Below are 18616 nucleotides of genomic sequence, written 5' to 3'. Positions count from 1 at the left end.
CCCCACAAGAATTTGTGCAGGAATTGAAGCGTGCCTTTGCGCAGACTACCAGAAGGGTGTGCACGGACAGGAAAGAGTTTGTAAATACGTTTTTCCATGCCTTACCCAAATACATAATGTCCCAGCTAGTGAGAGATTTTCACGAGAAAAGGTCACTAGACTGGGTCATTGAACAGGCTACCCGGATCTATGAGGTGCAGAAGCCCATAGAAAATAAAAATAACGCCCAGAAAAGCCAAGAAGGCCCTCGGGCCAGTCACAAACAGGGAGTCAAGGAGGTAGTCCCACAAATGGGATCCCTCATTCCCCTGATTATGTAAGTCCCCGTTACAAGGGAAACTGACCCATCCTGGGTTATGTGTGGACTCCTCCAGCCCAAGGGGGGGGATCCAGCCAAGCACCTAACCCAGGGAACTCCCCTCCTAACTTCCCACAGGAGGACAGAAATTCCCCAAATACTGGGCAGAACTTTTTTCCCAGGTATCCACCCGATTTCCAACCCCAAAATAATCCATCCATCTTTCCCCAATTCCCTGAGCCCAGACAACCTAATCCGGGAGAGGGAAGGCCAAGGGTGGAGGGGTACCCAAATCTTCCCAACCCGGGGTACTACCAGAGAAGGGATAGCTACCCTTCCCGGGATCAGCCCAGGGGAGAAAACAGAACCGTATCAGCCTGAGCGGGTTTCACAGTTCGAGCGCCAGGTCCAAAATATGGCACGGGATCTGGGTCACATGCTGAGGGCTCAACAGAACCCTCAGATAAGCATGCCAGCGCAGAATGCCCTAAACTCTGGGCCTGGTGCTCCAGAACAATGACGGGGGCAGCACCCCGATAACCCACGGGTTCCCAGGGAGGAGCCACAAGGGGAAGGGGGGTGCAAAGCCTGGGAGGAAGCTTCCTTCCCCACTTGTAAACAGCCCCTGGAAACTCAGGAATCGGAAATAAAATCTCCTACCCCTGAAAGTCTGCTACCCAAGGAGCAGAGAGGAGGTAGGAGAAACAAAGGACCCAAACAGACCCATTTTGTGGAGGAGGTGCAGATCTTCCAATTTGAGGGAGAGGGATCCTCAGAGGATCCTGGGAAAAGGATCTTCTCCTTCAGAGATGGGGGAAATCCTCCCAAAGAAAAATGGGTCCCAAGGGATCCAAATCCAGACTGGGTAAATGTGGGGACTGAGCTAGCGCTGGCCATCATCTCATCCCAGAACCAACAGCAACAAAATCCCCTGGTTCAAACCCATGCTGGTGACTGCCTCCAAAAAGGGGGGGCGGCCCAGAACTGGAAACAGGGGAACCAACAACGGCTCTGATTTCCAGTTGCCAACTTTTTCTTGCAGATTGCCATGACTCTCCACAGAATTCAGCCCAAATCTCTTCGCTCGCAATGTCCAAAACAAAAAAATTAGCCCACCAGTTGTCCAAAAATGTGCATTATCTGTGCCCCCTTGAGGAGAAGGAGGAAAGATACTACGCCCCGGTACAAGTACAGGGGCAGGGTACAATTTTGGCACTGGTGGACACTGGATCCCAAGCTACCCTTCTGTCCAAAAGAGCCTTTGACGAACTAAATGCAGGAAGGGGGGAGAATTACCAAATTCCTCTCACCTCTCTTCCAGGACAACTTCAGAACTTTGACGGGAAGGAAATTCCTGTCAAGGGGACTGCAGATTTGGGCATTAAAATTGGGCGACACAAGGTGAAACACCCGGTCATAGTAGTGACTCTCGAGGGCACCCCTTGTTTACTAGGGAATGACCTCCTGAGAAGGTTGTCACCCCTAATAGATTGCGTAAACAAGGTCCTCCGGACCCAGACTAGCCGACCAATAAAACTAAAACAGAGTGTCAACCATGTTAGTTTAAACGGCACATGCCACATGGTTGAACAAAAAGCTGACCAAGTAGAATTTCACTTCCAGAACAACCAAATTCCTGACGTGACAGTAATAGCAGTAGGACAACAGACCGGTGATGGGGGGTCCTCTCTATTTCTGAAAATCAACCTTCCTTCCAGTTTAAGGTGGTATTCCACACTGGAAGGAAACACTCTGAAATTCTTTACTAATCCACAATCAGACATTCCCCCTCCAATAGTTCCGAAAGATGTGAAATCAGCTCAGAGCCTGGCTGATATTTAGCAAATTGGAGAGCAGTTGTTCATCCCTGTTCAGCTAAATGATGGGAAGGACTCTGTTCTCGCCCGAGTGTGTGTGAACAACGGTAAGAGCTTCATCAGCGAAGCCATGTTCCGCCAACTCCCAAAAGATCCAGCCATTCCCACATTCAAACTGATAGACAAATGGGAAATGGATCTGGAAACACCCAATTCCAAACATCTCCTGCCAAGCAGGTGTATGCTCAAAATCTCCATTGGCAACAAGAGCATAGTCCATAATTGTTGGGTCGTGCGAGACGTCACTGCCGCCGTTTACTTAGGCAGTGACATTCTCAATCGCTTTGCCATTAGTTTGGACCTAATAAACTTCAAAGCGTAGTCCCGATTAGCGGATAACCCCATGGGCTTTTATGATCCAGAAAAAGCATTTAGGTCAGCTCAATTACTACCTTATGCAGTTGAAATTCAGATTAAAGAGGAAGTCACCATCCCAGAAAGGACCCGACAATTCTCACCGGGAGTGAATATTAAAAGAGGACAAAAATTGAAAAACCCTGATGCTTATATTCAACTAAAGGCTTCTCTTCAACAGTAAGGGTTGGGGTAAACCCAACACCGTTAGTCAACATAGAGCATGACACCATTCCAATAGAGGTGGATAACAGCGACTTAAAGAGTATTTCTCTATCCGCAGGCACCATTATTGGAATGGCGGTTGATGACCAACATTTCACCCATTGATTTAGGAAATTAACTGTTAGGACCAATCCCCAAGGACTGTTTTGACAGTGACAGTGATGACAATACAACACCAGACAGGGTCTTTACCCGGCATGGGGGGAACTTCCTGGTGTACACTTCCTGGCCTTATGGTAAGGAAGATGTGACTTGTGACTTCAGGAGGGATGAGGTGATTTTCCAGGTCCATGAGGGCTGCCTTTCCCACCTGAGCCTCCAGTCCAAATCAGCACTCTGACCAGGGACTTCTCCACCCAGCTGGAAGAGGCCGCTGAGATAGCAAAACCAGAAGTCTTTCCAGGCTTCAGACAGATGGTGGAAGAGAGAGTCAACCTAGCTGATGCCTGTGTGACTCTGGACCAGAAGCAAAAGTTGAAACAAGTTTTCTTGGATTTCCAAGATCTCTTTGCGGTGGACTCATATGACTGTGGTTGCACCGACATCCACACAACAACAATTCCCACGGACCCTGGCATGACTCCAGTGTTTGTGAAGCAATATCGCTTGCCTCTCGCATCCATGGAGTCCCTTACTGAAATAATTAAGAACCTTGAGAACCGGGGGATAATCCGTCCAGTCCAGAGCACCTTCAATAATCTGGTGCTGGGAATATTGAAGCCAAACGCCCAGTGGAGACTCTGCACCGACCTTAGGGAGCTCAACAAACGGGTCCATCCTTCCCGATGGCCCCTTCCCTACATTGACCAAGGGCTGGCCCAGATCCAGGGGTTACAGGTGTTCACTGCAATCGACCTGAACAATGGATACTGGACTGTGCCTGTCAGTCGGGAGGACCAATACAAGCTGGCTTTTACCTTTTGGGACCAGCAGTACACATGGACCCGGACTCCCTTCGGATACCTCAATTCCGGCAATGAATTCAACATTTTCCTACATAAGGCCATGGCCGACCTGGGTGCGAGGGGTAACCTGGCTTATGTAGATGATGTCCTCATCAAAAGTTCATCTGTGGAAGAACACATAGCGGAGATCCGTTATGTTCTGACACAGTTGAGGGCCGCCGGAGCAAAACTTTCCTTTCAGAAAGCACAGTGGTGTAGAACCTGTGTTCATTTCTTGGGGCATGAGATTACTCCTCAGGGTCTCTGTCCCCAGGAAAAGAAAGTGGAAGCACTTCAGAAACTGAAAGACCCCACAACTCTGCGGGAACTAAGGAGCCTCCTTGGACTGACTAATTACAGCAGAAAGTTCATTGAGGGCTACGCAGAGATCACCAGACCCCTGATTCATCTCTTGAAGGGGGGGTCAAGTGGGAATGGGGTCCAGAAAAATCCGAGGCAGTAAGACAGCTCAAAAGAAGCCTCTCACAAGCGCCCTGCCTAGCTTACCCTGTCAGAAACAAGGAGTTTTTCTTGGAGACAGGGTTCTCTAATACGTGCTTGACTGCAGTATTATATCAAAAGCATGACAAGGTCAATAAAGTAATCTCCTATGCGAGCAAAACTTTATCCTCCGTGGAGGAAAAATTCAACGATTGTGAGAAGGTACTCCTGGCAACAGTGTGGGCATTGAAGAATAGCCGCCCGTTTATCCAGGGGGAACAAAACATAGTGGAGACTCCACACCAGCCTCTGAAATATCTCCAAAGTGACAGAATACGGGCCGGGTATGTGAATAATTCCTGAATTACTTCCTGGATTCTGTCAATGTAAGGCTTTCCTGTGGAGGTCAGATATGGCCAAAACAAGAAGAGTCCCCTCGCGCAAGTTCTGGCTGACTTGCATGATTGTGCCAGAGAAAACTGTCTCGAGGACGAAAGTCTAAAAATCAAGGACAACATGGAGGCATATATTTCACAAAAGGTAGCAGGCGCTCCTCTCCAGAGAGAACATGGCATGATAACCTGTTCTGAGGTGAGAGTTTGCAGCACACGCTTTTTGGAAACATGGAGGCATACCTTAATTCCCCACACAAAGTATTTGAAGACGACAAGTGTGAAGGAATGCCCACTGTATATGTGGATGGATGGTCTTACCATGTTGACAACAACGGGGAGAAAGAACTGGTGGCCGGCGTAGGGAATGCATGGGTGAATGAGTCCCCAGAACCCTCCGCTGGATGCAAAATTCGTCCCCGAAGTAGTCAGGTGGCAGAGTTGATGGCTGTGCATCAAGCCATCCTCACTGCTGCCCAACATCAACTCCACAAACTGGTCATAATCACAGATTCGGACTATGTACAGAACGGGTTCATGGAGCACCTGGTTAATTGGAAAACCAGAGGCATTTTATGTGCTAATAACAAACCCTTGAAACATGGGAAGTTAATCCAAAATATTGATGATCTGGTCACCTCGAATGGGATGGCCATCTACTGGAAGAAGATCAAGGGTCATTCCAAAGTAGAGGGACCAGATAAAACTGCAAATGACTTAGCTGATCAGCTGGCCAAAACCGGGGCCATCCAATGGGATCTAATAGAGATTGAGTCGCTGTTGGGGGAAATCCAGGTCACTGCTATCACTAGGTCCCTGACAAATGCTCACAATGATATTCCAACTGCACAATGGAGTAAGGAGACCCCAGATGCTGATTTGATTACGGCTCAGAAGGGGGATCCAATAATTGGTAAGTTTTACCAACACATTGACAAAGAGGACCTTAGAGTGTTGATGAAATGTCCAAAAATGTTCTGAATCCAAGACAGTTTGTTGGTAAGGAAATCCCAAGCTGGCCATGGTCAGTGGGTGGTCCCTACCTCATTCCGAAGCCTGATGTTAAGTCACGCCCATGATGCGGCCACTGCCGGTCATAGGGGGTTTCATACAACACTTGAGATCTTAAGAGAGGTTGCATACTGGCCACACATGGGGCAGGACCTCGACCAATACTTGAAGGGGTGTCTTGTGTGTGCACAATTTCAGCCAACATCCCTCACACACCGTGCACCTCTCAAAAAGAGGGGGATGACACTGCAATGGTCAGATTTGCAAGTCGACTACATAGGGCCTGTGATTAGCTCCTCTAGGGGGAATAAGTACATGTTGACGGTGACATGCTTATTTACTAAATGGGTGGAATGTCTCCCGGCCCCAAACTGCAAAGCAGAAACAGCAGCTGCCCTGATGATCAACCACATCTTTTCGCGTTTTGGACTACCCCAAAGGATTGAGTCCGACAGAGGTAGCCACTTCACCAGCGAAGTAATGACAAAGATTTGGGAGATACTGGGGGTTAACCCTATTAGTGCCCATTGGAAAACACTCAGTGCCATGCTATTTTCTCTGATTCTTAGCTGTTTCATCTCAAATTGCTGTAGCTCACTAGAAATTGATAATACTATAGGATAACCATACCTTTTTTGTTTCAGTGTATTTTTCTCTATAAAATGAGCCACAAAGCACACATTTGTGTCACACCCTGAGGTCACATGACATGATTCAATATGGTGGACACACATCACTGTAAATATCACTGACGACAAAGGTAGCACTTTCAGAGAACTATTTTTTTCAGTAGGTAGATGGGCAAATTTCAGGTATATTATGTTTGCTGCTAAGACAAAAAACTGAAGTTTCATGTTTTATTTTATTTATTTATTTTTTGGGGCTTAGCGTAAGTGCATCCCATGAGTGTCAAATGTGAACTTTTTTTCCAATCCACAAATATAATGAACAAAGGGAAAGGAAAAGACCAATAATTTAGAAGCATCATTAGGGAAATCAGGTTTTACTTAGTAGCAATATGATGCAAAGGAAAATAAATATTCTCAGAGGTTCTGGGTAGTCTTCCATACATTTCAAAATGGCCGACATTGTTTATTTCCCTTGCTGTTTTCCCTGCAAGAATCTCTATTTCAGAACTGGAACTCAATAAAGTTTAGTAAATGGTTTGCTCTGTTACGTATGTTTAGTCAGCAGACAATTTTCAAACGTGTTATATTGGTATGTGAGCCAATGGTTCACAGAGTCTTTGTATCCGACCTTTGACCTTAAAATGCACTACATTCAATGTTTTTGTCCTCATATCTTTGTAACCCTAGATCTGTTTGTCTTAATTGAAGTGTCTTTTGAAAGTTAATGAAATGTTCTCCATAATCCATTGTCTAATATATAGAGAGGTTATGAAATTTGACCTTTGACCTCACAATAATCAAGTGCAAAGTGCATTTTTGTTAATTGTTATACAACCGTGGGACCGATTTTGACAAATGAGGTGTCTTTTCGAAAGTCCTGATTTGTGCTTTGTAATGTATGGATCAGATAGGGTCTCTGGTTTTGTTATTTGACCTTTGACCTTAGAATCTCCCACCCAAAAGTGTTTTTTTGTTGTTGCTCTGCTACCATTTAGCACATTTATATAAAAGAGGTGTTATTGGAACAATCATGTTGGGTACTTTGACTTGGAGGCCTGAAGTGGAATGTAGGCAGTATGACATTTGACCTTAGAACGAGCATTTCCAAAGTTTTTTTTGTAATTTCTCAGCAACCATTCATTTGATTTACATGTGTGGGGTATCACTATAATGGACATGGTATGTGCTACTCATCAATGGGGCAGATAGTCAAAATGGCCTTTTTGTTTGACCTTTGACCTCAGAAAAAAGGATTGTAAATATGATGTATTTGTTATATTTTGACAATTCTTGAACAGTTTTAGAAAAGGGTAAAGCCAACAATAATGTATTGGCATGTACTATCACATCTATTGGATATATAAGTCACGTGGAAATTATCGTTGACCTTTGACCACTAGAACAATTATTCTCAATGCGCGTTTTGCTATTGCTTTGGAACTGGGTTCGATAGAGACAAATGGGGTGTCATCTCAAATCCATGGTACATTCTTTCGTATAAAAAGGTACAGAAGTTTGAGATGCTTTGGGATTTGACCTTGGACCTCTAAATCATTCTACTAAACGTTTTTGTTTGGCTACAATGTAGAACGTTTACACATGAGGTGTTGTTAGAATGGTCATGTACTTTGTCTTCTATAAGTCAAGTAGGGCATGGGGTGGTAGGAAATGTGACCTTGGACCTTAAAATTAGCATTTGCAAACTATTTTTTGTAATTTCAGCAACCATGTATTTGTTTTCAATGTGTGGGGTATCACTGCAAAGGTTTTGGGATGTACTATCTCATAACTTTTGTAGCTAGTCAGAGTGCCCATTTAATTTGACCTTTGATCTCAGAATATTCTAAATATGATTTTTGGTTATATTTTCACAACTCTTGAGTAGATTTATAAAAATGGGAAGCCATGAGATTTGGATATCTAAGTCAAGTGGCAATTATTGTTGACCTTAGAACGGTCATTCTTAATGTGTTTGTGGCAATTTTTTTGAAACCGTGGAACCAGTACAGACAAGTGTGATGTTATCTAAAAGCCATGGTACATACTTTCCTGTTAAAAGGTACAGCTATTTTGAGATGTTTTGCCATTTGACCTTTGGCCTAAAAATCACTAACTGAAAGTGCTTTTTTTGTTTTGTTCAAAAACCACAGACCAGACATACATTACAGACACGTGACTGTAATATGGCAATAACACCTGATCCGGCAGGTCAGATTGTGTGGCGATGGCCCTGAGCCCACAATATAGGCCTGAGCGCAGCAAGGTCCTCAGAGACGGGCCCACGTGGCATTACCCCCCTGATCCGGCTTGCTGGATCGTGTGTTATTGCCAGTAGTGTCTCAGGTTTTCAATCTGGAAACCGGGGGTGCTAATAACTATTTATTTTGTTGGAATAAATGGGATGTTTCCTATTCAAACATAATATTAACCTAAGATCGGGGCCGTGGAGATGGAAGGTGTGGCTCCATGCTGTGTCCCTCTTCTATTTCCACGGTGGCCCAGGATGGAGGCTGGAGTGGTGGCGGCAGTTGTGCTGCGGCTAAAAGAATAAGCTGATTGGGTTAAGAGGGTGTGGAGGGAAGGAAACGATGACCGGAGGACAGGGGAGCATGGAAGTAAGATGGCTTGGAGAACATTAACGTTAACCTCTTTCATGGAAATGGGAGAGCCAGCAAACAACATGACTAGCCTTTTAGCATTAGTGTCTTAATAAAATCATAGAGGAAAAAACAAGGAATTGGGTATCTTAGAAAAAAACGGAGGTTGGAACTAGAATGCATGTGTTAGGTGTTTCTCCCCTTTTTGTCTGTAGGAATGAGTGAGTAGCTACCTGTATGAGACCTGAGCTGAGGAGAATAACACCTTACTGCACATATGTGCAAAAAAAAAACAAAGCTGAGCGGGTGAAATAAGGGGGCTCTCGTGAGGGCCTAGAGTAGGTCAGCCCAGAGGACTGACAGCTGTACAGGTACATCTGGCTAAATAAACAGAGTCTTATATCTTTGTCAAGCGTGTGCCACTTTCAATTATGTAATGAAATCTGTTAAACCAATCCCGCATACATTGGAAAAATATTACACCATTGTGCTCCTAGCAGAGGTGCTCCTTGCTAGTACATGAAAGAAACAATTCTTTACAGTTCTCATTTCATTGCTTTCAATAACATTAAATACACATTTGCTGCAACAGTATTGAAGTAGGTCTTGGGGGGTCACCTGAGAACAAGTCCATTCACATATGGTAAATACTCATTTATATCAGTGGGCTCACCTGAGAACAAACACATTCACATCTGGCAAGTAAATAATCAATTGTGTCAGTGGGGTCGCCTAAGAACAAGCGCTTTCACAGGTGGTGAATAAATACTCAATTAGATCAGTGGGATCACCGGAGAACAAGCGCAATCACAGTTGGTAAATAAATAATCCATTCTGTCAGTGGGGTCACCTGAGAACAAACTCATTCACATTCAGTAAATAATCAGTTCTATCATTGGGCCCACCTGAAAACAAATGCATTCACATTTGGTAAATAAATCATTGATTCTGTCAGACTAGCGTCCCCTCGATACTGGTAGCTGTTTACCTAGCTCAGGGGCGTACAACCTTAGGACACCAAACCTCTCGTTGAGAATACCAGAGCTCGTTAACAACCTCTGAATGATCCTCAAGTGTTGTTTCTTGAGGGTCTATGGATGCGCGTGGTCCATCCCTAGTCACCGAGTCTGGCCTTAGCAGGTTTTCCTCTTGGGTTTGGGAGCCCCGTATCGGTGTCCCCAAACCCTGATATTTCTCTCCTTATCCCAGATTGTTTGGCGGGACCAGTATTTGTATCCTCGCTTCCATACCAGTAGCCCAAGGCTAAACCTTCAGCACTTTCATCCCCTTCCTTGTCCTCGGTACTGGCCGAAATGTCTGAGGGCCTTGGGGCTACTTCAGTGGTTGGAATCTCTATATATTCAGCATCTCTCTTCTCTCTTGACTTGGCGGCTACAGACGGTATAATACATGGGCCTGCGGGTTGTAGGATTTCTCCATGCAGTGGCTCCTGTTGAAGACTTCTGGTGCTCCTCTCACTTGTGGAAAAAGGAACTTCAGCAACAGTCGGATCCATTTCCACACCATCCCCATATGGGCAGGAAATGATTTCTGTGGAGGGTCTTCACATCCCTCGTGGGCCCTTCACCTTCTCAGTCTGAACACAGGCAAACATGTGAGCTATTGCCCAATCAGATAAGACTGCGAGTCCAGCTTGTTTTGCCCTCTCTTCCCTAAATTCCTGATGAGCACCCGATCCCCGGGTTGCAGGTTGGAGAACCAGGCCTTATTATCATACCTCTTTTTCTTCTGTTGCTCATCCAATTTGGCGTACTTGAGGATGTATGTGAGTGGGTTGTTGTCTGTTCCTACTGTGAAAGTAGCCCCATACAGGTAGTCATACAGTTTCTCAGACACATCCCACTTCAGGGCCAAAATCTCCAGCCAATGGGTGGGGTAATTCAATTCAGAGAGGTTCAGCCAGCCCCGGCGAATGCCACGTGCCTGACAGTTCCCTGTTGCTCCTGATAGAGTATGGCACCCAAGCCATCAGAACTGGCTTCACATGTACGATATAGGGCAGGTGCAGATCAGTGTTTGCCAGTACCGGTGCTTCAGTGAGAGTTTTTTTTAACTGGGCAAAGGCTTGTTCCCACTTCTCACTCCAGGGCAGAACAAATTCCTCTTTAGGATGAGACAGGGCCATGGACTGCTTCCCCCGGCTAGCCGTCTTCTTCTGTGGGGCTGGATAACCCTTAGTCAATTCCGTGAGCAGTTGGGCTATGTTGTTGAAGCCTGGCACGAACCTTCGGTAATAATTGCAGAATCCCAGGAAACTTCTCATCTCTTGCCCGGTTCTGTGGGCGGGGCCAAGTCTTGATGGCTTCCATCTTGGTGGGGTCCACACTTACTTCCTCAGCGGACACCACAAGGCTAATATACTTTACACTGGTGTGGCAAAACTGGTATTTTTCTGGAGTTCTAAGACAGAAAACCAATTGCTCCCAACTAGACCGTCCAGGGATAATAAAAATAAAATCTCCTCCCCAGTAAAGCTACACGAAGTAGAATTTGCCAAAAACACAATCACCTAGTCACCCAAATGTCCAAATTCACCTTTGAAATCAATCTCCTTGACAAAGAAATGGTTTCACACGAGCAGTAAAAACACAACCTCTCTCCTTCACACACAAAACCCACAAAGAGAGATTCCAGTCAGGCTAAATGTACCTTTTTTTCTCCCTTTCACTGCTGCAAGTTTGAACTTTATTAGCAAAGGTCACTCACAGTGGACATGACTGGGCACTGTAGCACCACCTGCTGCCTGGCCATGCCCCATATCTAACTTTTGTAATACACCCATTGAGGAAACTTTCTGAGAAAACTTGGAATTTTTTATAATGTGGTCAAATTTGGTGACTGTGGGTGGATTTGGTTATTTTATGGAAGAATATCAGTACTTTCTTAGAGAAGAGAGAAAAAAGAGCTGAATGGGTTGTGTGTGACTGTCTTGTCAGAAAATATTTTGGAGACTTTTTCATGAACAGTCCCTACAATCTATTGCTGTAAAGTGTGTGGTAAAATTATAATTTAACTTCACCAAAAAGCACTTATAAACCAACAAATAGATCTACATTTTCTGTCACAAACATTAGGGAAACAAGTCTACTTCGCCTCACACAGAGAGCCCTGTCAGAAGGCCTGATGACTGAAAGCAGGTAAATGTATCTATTTCAGCTCTCCATGGCTGCAAGCTCAGCCCCTTTTGCAAGCAGCACCCAGTGCACATAAATAAGAGTAAACGCATAATATTGGTTATTTATATTGCATGCTTTTTAAATGGAGAAATGTTAAATGCTGTTAGTAATCATGAATGTCAGTAAAAACATGACATTAATGCACTTCCTCTTTTTTTTTTAAACAGCCATTCACTATGGGCAAAGCCTGTTTGGAAATGCTGTAGTGCAATCAAAGTGTGGCATGAAAAAGAAAGGGTTCCAGGGGAGTACACATTTTTAAACTGCAGATCTTGTGGGCTGCAATATCCTTCCACCATAATTCCACCATGACACACATTGATTACAGTGAGGAATCATGGGAGTTGTAGTAAGATAAGTAAGATCTGCAAGGCAATATGTTGCAGATCCCTGTTCTGGGTCTAGTTCCCGCCTAATTTTAAACACATTTCATACTTTTAAATGCATTCCATTTCTGTCAAAAGCACCACAAACAATCATTGTGAGAGTGGCTGGCCAATCTTAGACACAGCTGGGATCACGGATGCGGGCAAAACCCCCTATGGAGGTAATTTACACTTCTCTAACTTCAACAGTTAAAGCATGTTATTAACCAAACATGTTGGGAAGATCATTATGCACATTTTGCACACAGAAACTATAAGCAAGAATAAAAGGTATGCACTTTTTATTATATATATATATATATATATATATATATATATATATATATATATATATATATATATATATATATATATATATATATATATTAATTTACCTACAACAACAAAAACAGAGGAATAGAGAACCAATAGTATTGGCAACATGTCAGGCCGCTCAAACTAGTACAGTGTAAAGTCTCCTAAAACAGGGTGACTTTCCTCTTGAGAGCACAGCGTCTCAGGTCGGAAAGGGGGAGGAGCTGGTTGGTGCAGTGCTCACTCCCATGCTGCAAAGAAAACACACAAAAAATTGGTCGGCACCCACAATAAGACTAAATTACTACCACACAAACTTATCAATAGAATATCGCGATGTTCACACAATCCATGAGAAAACAACAAAATACAATACCAAGTTACTAGAGTCGGGAAGTAAATCTGAAAGCAGAAGACAGGCGAAAATAAGTCACAAAGAAACAGGACTTCAGGGGAGTTTGCCAGTGCCAGAAAGGATTATTCAGAAGCAGGTCCTAGACGGAAACCAGGTCATGAAGCAAGGTAAACAAAAAGGCTTGAAAAAGCCAGAACGGAAGATTCAAGAGCTGGTCTCGGAATGAAGGTGGGTTAGGAAGGGATGAGGTATTTTAGCGCAATATTTACCTGTGGTTTAAAATGGTACACAAATTCATCGTGCTCTATTGACTGCTTGGTGACCGCGAACGTGTTGTACACACCATACCCAACAACCCCAACTTATATGAAATAAAAACACACACTCTCTACAGAAGACCACCCTGCCTTTCCATCATACCCATCAAATGGGGTTGAAAGTAGGGTAAGATCCTTTTGTGAAGCTTAACCACAGCACATTGGAAGACCAGTGGGTGACTATATATGTTGTTCTAGTCTCTAGAGGAGTATGCACACGTTAAGTAACTGGCCCTCATTACGACCCAGGCGGTAAGGGGTTTACGGCAGCGTAAACAGCGCCGACCCTTACCGCTAGAGTACGAGGTCCCTTAGCGCCATGGAGCTTTTAACACCTGCTTTTAGCAGGTGTTAAAATCCATGGCGCTAAGGGACCATGGAGTTAATTACGCCACCGTAATTTACGGTGGCGTAATTAACGCCTTCCCCACTCCCATTATGCCCTATGGGGCAAAAATGGGAATGGGGAAGGGTAAAATGGGAAATGGGGACTTACCGCCCCGCCGACCTCGGAATGGGGCGGTAAGTCCGCCTACCACCATGGCGGAATTGCAACCTTAGCGGCATGGACCATGGTGCTAATAGCACCATGGTCCTCCGCCAAGGTCGTAATGAGGGCCACTGTGTCTGGTAAAACAAGTGAGAAACTGAGTAATTAGCCCTCACACACCCATCAATATCCCACACCCATTCCCACCCACCTCCCTCAACTCCCCACACCCATGCCATCCCGCTTCACGCATGCCCTCCCACCTCCCTCAAACCAACACCAAACTGTTTTATGAAATTACAAATTGAAACATAGATTCTGAAAATCAAACTAAGATTACTGCAAGCAACCAGTAGATTACAGGCATATTTAGAAATGCATTAATTAAAATACTGCTGAGGCCTAGTGTAGTGGTGAGCCCTGGTCTGTGGTGTTGGATGTAGAGGAGACGATGCCCCGTTCTACCTGCAAGGGGAAAGACAGCTGCAAATATTTTTCTGTGAACCAGCTGGCCAGGGGAACACAAGCAGCAAACTTACTGTGTTGGGTGTAGAGAAAACGATGCCCTGGTCCACCTGCAAAAAAAAGACGGATGCAGAGATTTTGCCGTCAACCAGCTGCCCAGGGGAGCGCAAAGTGGGAGAACTCTCTGCCCATCAGGCAATCCGATGGGCAGGTTGGATAGATGCAAACTGCATGGGCCTAATCTAGTGGCAATCCCTGGTCTACTGTGTTGGGTGTAGAGAAGACGATGCCCGAGTCCACCTGCAAAAAAAAAGACGGATGCAGAGATTTTGCCATCAACCAGCTGCCCAGTGGAGCGCAAGGTGGGAGAACTCTCTGCCCATCAGGCACTCCGATGGGCAGGTTGGATAGATGCAAACTGCATTGGCCTAATCTAGTGGCAATCCCTGGTCTACTGTGTTGAGTGTAGAGAAGACGATGCCCGAGTCCACCTGCAGAAAAAAGACGGATGCAGAAATTTTGCCGTCAACCAGCTGCCCAGTGGAGCGCAAGGTGGGAGAACTCTCTGCCCATCAGGCAATCCGATGGGCAGGTTGGATAGATGCAAACTGCATGGGCCTAATCTAGTGGCAATCCCTGGTCTACTGTGTTGGGTGTAGAGAAGACGATGCCCGAGTCCACCTGCAAAAAAAAAGACAGATGCAGAGATTTTGCCATCAACCAGCTGCCCAGTGGAGCGCAAAATACGAGAACTCTCTGCCCACCAGGCAATCCGATGGGCAGGTTGGATGGACGCAAACTGCATGGGCCTAATCTAGTGGCAATCCCTGGTCTACTGTGTTGGGTGTAGAGAAGACGATGCCCGGGTCCACCTGCAAAAAAAAGACGGATGCAGAGATTTTGCCGTCAACCAGCTGCCCAGGGGAGCGCAAAGTGGGAGAAAATTCGGCCCATCAGGCGATCCGATGGGCAGGTTGGATAGACACAAACTGCATGGGCCTAATCTAGTGGCGATCCCTGGTCTACTGTGTTGGGTGTAGAGAAAACGATGCCCGGGTCCACCTGCAAAAAAAAGACGGATGCATAGATTTTGCCATCAACCAGCTGCCCAGGGTAGCACAAGGAGGGGTGGGGGAACTCATTGCCCCATCAGGTGCTGCGATGGGCGAGTTGGATAGATGCAAACTACATAGGCCTAATCTAGTGGAGAGCCCTCTTTTCAATGATCATTTTACATGGAGTAGACAAACCTCAGAAAAGTATTTATATTCATAGAGCAAGACGAATGCTGGTAATAAACTCGGATTCCCAGTAAGTATACCATGCTGCTTCAAAAGTCACCACATGGTGCCCACAGCGTAGGTATACCCAACTAGTCACCGACTTACCTGGAAGATGATTTCAATGATCTGCAACACTTGCCTGTAGATTGATCTGGTAGTGTGTGTAGACATCCGCAGCCACCGTTCTCGGTAGTTTAGTTCCAAAAACATACAGAAAGAAAAGAAGTCAGTTATTCAAAAGAGGCACAATCCCTCCCCCCACCCACTACAGCTGGTTTCAGTAGTCCAGTTGCCATGTCTCAGCAGGCTAACAGTTCAACCAATTACAAAAAGGAGTCCTCACTATTCACAAACCCTCACTTCTCCCCAACCAACTGACCCATCTGTAAATCTTCAATTGCCTTACATTACACACAGCTACAGGCCACTTTTCATTTCACGATTTATTGCCTTACAGTACCCAATTCAATTTGGCAGATCTAGCTTGGAGAACTCCAGTTGGTGGAGGCACAAGCATGTTCCAAAGTGTCAAGTATACACTTGATGGAAGACAGTGGACATGGGGGTGCAAAAGGTTCTCTTGGGTACCTATAACTTTCATAATCAAGTGAAAAAAAAACAACATACGCTTTCTGGGGCTGGTAGCCTGAAAGTAGCACCATATGTGTTATTGTATGATATGATATGTTATGATATGGCATTTATAACGCACCTATACACAAGTGTTTCAAGGCGTAAAAGTGTTCAAAGTATATATACACTGATTGCCCTCAGACCTCAAAATAACTCTACCCTGTAAGATATTCGCAGTCTAATAAGCTGACACTTTAGGACCAATCCAGTAATGAGAATTGGTGTGAATGGAGTGAGAGGAGCAGCCTTGGCACAGGTAATAAGCCAGGACCATCTTAAAGTATTTTTAAGACCTATCCACATTCCCCCTTCTTAGAACCACAACATAAATGCAACAAAAATAGAAATATCCCACGAGCCGTAGCATGCCATGTATTGATCAAATAAATCATGGGTTTTCGCAGAAGGTCTTCTGGTCCACCCGCTTAATTTAGTAACAGGATGTCAGCATTCAGGTTGCAAGCTGCTAGCCAGCCGTAAAAAAGTAAATTGCTTCCTTCATCAACACCGTTACAGTATGTGCTTGATAGCCTAATTTGCATGAGCACAATCAGTGTTTTACCCATGCGATGTCCTTGATGCTGCTAACTTTTAGGTACATAACCCACCCCTCCAAATGAAAAAATGGGTGGGTGCCACAATTCTAAGCCCTGTTACTGCTAAGGTTGACGTCCTATGAGTGGGCTCAGATATTAGCATTACCTCACACATGACCCCTACTCCAGGGTCACTTGCGATGTCTCCACGACACAACTGGCTAGTGGAGTGTACAGATGTCCTTATCTGGAAGAGTTGATGACTCTGAAAGTGAAGGAGGCAAACCCGGTGAGGACAATCTGTGAACCCCAACCATGTAATGACATAAAGATTGAGTGGTTGACAACGTCCAATATTCGGAGAGGTTGAGCAAAGGCAATCCTTTGCTTTACGTTTTTAGCCTGCCTTCCTAAAAGGGATGGTATGCCCAAACGTGAGTCAACTGCACACTGCGCCACAGGCAACCAAATGATGCACCCATAAATACAGTTGTAACACTCAATATTAAAAGCATGAGGAATCAAACACTCAATCTCAGGTTTCAAACCTGCAAGGTTGAAGGTCAAGTCATTCTTACAACCTCCACAAAGAATGGCCACAGCACTATCTTCATGCAGCACTGGTTACACTCAGCTCTGCCTAGAACATGAGGAAACAAACCCTCAATGCTGCAATCCAAACCGACCCTGACAAGGCCCAGTTCTTGGAAGTGAAACACTCCACATAGGGTGCCACGTGACTCTGTTAAAATAAAAAACCCAAACAAACCTTTGGGGGTGCCTGCTCCCCCAAATGAAAACATGGGTGGGTGCCACCATTCAAAGCCTCATAACTGCTGAGGTTGAAGTCCTCAGAGTGGGTTCAAATACTAGCATTACCTCACACATGCCACCTACACCAGGGTCACCTGTGAAGGCTACACGTCCTGAAAATTCCCTAACACATGTCACTTGCTCAAGGACACACCTGAGTGAAGGTGGATCAGGGAATGACATCCAAAAGCACAGTTCGTTCCGCCCCCAATCACCCAAATGCATGCACCAGCCTACCTGGTGCATACCCCCCACCCACCGCAGGTCTCTGCTGCCACCTTCCACCCCACTCTCCATGGCACACTGCATTCACCACACTGGTCTTTTGGGTGCTCTCTTACCTGGCTGTTCTTGTACTCCTGGTCCAGCGAGTCTTCTGAAGTCCATGGAGGTGCTCGAAGTGGCTCCTGCCCAGGGTGTTGCATTCATCCATCTTTGGACTTCGATAGGGGGAATCCTTGTTCACTGCGTGGAGAGACACAGGACAAAAGTGAGTTGCTTGGCGGCATAAGTAAAACCCCTAAATGACCCCCGCCTCCAAAAGGGGACGCACAGTAACTGTCCCCTAATGCCAGTCCTCAGTCTAATAACATGCAAAATAATACTTTATATATTACTTTTGTTCTGGGGCTTACACTGTGCACTTTGCAGCACTCACCTTACAAGTTGCGCTTGCTGCAAAAGTGGTTCTGCCACACCATCCACTTGCTTACAAAGGCTGATTCATAGATTGAAAGGCCCAGGTGCCCTGGGACGGCGCCGGGGCCTTTCCATCTTTTCAAATGAAAGAGGCCTAAAGCCTCAGAAGGGGGCCCAGCAACTGCCCCATATTGCCAGTCACCAGTCTAACAACACAGCAATGTATTCCGTCAATCGTCACTTTTGTTCTGGGGCTTACAATGTGCACTTGCAGCACTCGCCTTACAAGCTGTGTTTGCAGAGCCCGTATGGCTGTCATTGTGCTGGTTTAGTAGCAGTGTGGGGCTGAGTATGAGTTTTATTCTCTATCCATGCACTCCTGCAGAGCAGTAGCCATTTCTTCATAGTCTATTTAGAGAGTTTTAATGTCTTACTTACTG

The sequence above is a fragment of the Ambystoma mexicanum genome, chromosome 10 (genome assembly GCF_040938575.1).
Source record: "Ambystoma mexicanum isolate Mex_15411 chromosome 10, UKY_AmexF1_1, whole genome shotgun sequence".
NCBI classification, from domain to species: domain Eukaryota; kingdom Metazoa; phylum Chordata; class Amphibia; order Caudata; family Ambystomatidae; genus Ambystoma; species Ambystoma mexicanum.
This window is presented reverse-complemented; position numbering follows the sequence as displayed.